The sequence below is a fragment of the Tachyglossus aculeatus genome, chromosome 11 (genome assembly GCF_015852505.1).
Source record: "Tachyglossus aculeatus isolate mTacAcu1 chromosome 11, mTacAcu1.pri, whole genome shotgun sequence".
Lineage (NCBI taxonomy): Eukaryota > Metazoa > Chordata > Mammalia > Monotremata > Tachyglossidae > Tachyglossus > Tachyglossus aculeatus.
This window is the reverse complement of record NC_052076.1, coordinates 36,194,642-36,195,843: the sequence shown is the minus strand read 5'-3', so window position 1 is coordinate 36,195,843 and position 1,202 is coordinate 36,194,642. Positions and strand designations below refer to the sequence as shown.

General features: G+C 47.9%; 1 non-coding gene across 1 annotated transcript; it reads right to left on the bottom strand.

The window, feature by feature from the left end:
- Positions 1 to 203: 203 nt before the first annotated feature.
- Positions 204 to 340, bottom strand: LOC119935400. The gene has a single exon (XR_005453284.1). It is a non-coding gene; the product is annotated as a small nucleolar RNA SNORA7 (small nucleolar RNA).
- Between the last annotated feature and the right edge of the window lie 862 nt (positions 341 to 1,202).

Genomic DNA, 1,202 nt, shown 5'->3' with positions numbered 1-1,202 from the left:
GACTCCAAACTGTAGCGACACCATGGACACGTCTCTCCCAGAATGCCCCACCTCCATCTGAAATCGTTCCGGTAGTGTGTCCATAGAGTTTTCTTGGTAAAAATATGCAAGTGGTTTGCCATTACCTCCTTCCACACAGTAAACATTATTCTCTGCCCTGGACTCTCTCCCATGTTGCTGCTGCCCAGCACAGGTGAGTTTTGACTTGTAGCAGATTGCATTCCATTCACTAGCCACTGCCCAAGCTAGGAATGGAATGGGTATGCCTCTGCTTGACTGTCCCTTCCTTCGTCGAGATTGGTAGAGTACTGGAAACTCTCCAGGTGGACCCTGAGAGGGGTCTGTGGGGAACAGAAGGGGTCAAACAGATTTTCAGGGCCAGGAATCTCATGAGACAGCTTGGCCTAATGGAAAAAATAAGGATCTGGACGTCAGGATGCCTGTGTTCTGATTCTGGCTTTGTGTCTTTTGTGTCACCCACTTTGTGTCCTCTGTGTCCTTGGGTAACTCACACCTCAGTTTCCACATCTGTAAAATGGGGATGAGGTACTCATTTTCTCTCCCCTTAGACTGTGAACCTCACACAGCTCAGGCACTGTGTCTTTGCACAGTGCATGGCACATAATACATGTTGAACAGATGCCACAATGTTCATCTCCATCATCACATCATCAGGGGTATTTATTGAGCGCTTACAGAGCGCAGAGCATTATACTAAGTACTTGGGAAAGAACAATACAACAGAGTTGCTAGGCACATTCCCTGTCCACCATGAGCTTATTAAATTTTTAGCCCCTGGGTGGTCAAACTTCAATGTTTGGAATCCCTCGTTGAGCAATAGGAAAGAGAATTTGTGTAGGACTTGGAAAGCAGAGAGTAGGGAGAGGGAAAAAATGAAGATGAAAGAGCAAATGAGAGCTGGAAATGGGGAGAAGAACCAGAGGAGACTATCAAAGGGAAATCTAGGGAAGGAGGAATGAAAGGAGAAGAAAAGTCTAGATGTGGGAGGGAAAGGGGTATAAAACTGCCTCCCCCAGACTGGATTGGGACCTCGATTCTTGGGGAAATCTCTAGACTTCAGAAGGGAAACAGAGCCCAGGGCAGGAGGTGTGGCCAGTGAACAGGCCTCCTGTGAGAGGTCAAAAGGACACAGGCAGCAACCTGACCCTGACTTAGATCAGTCATCCGGAGACCCTGGGGGA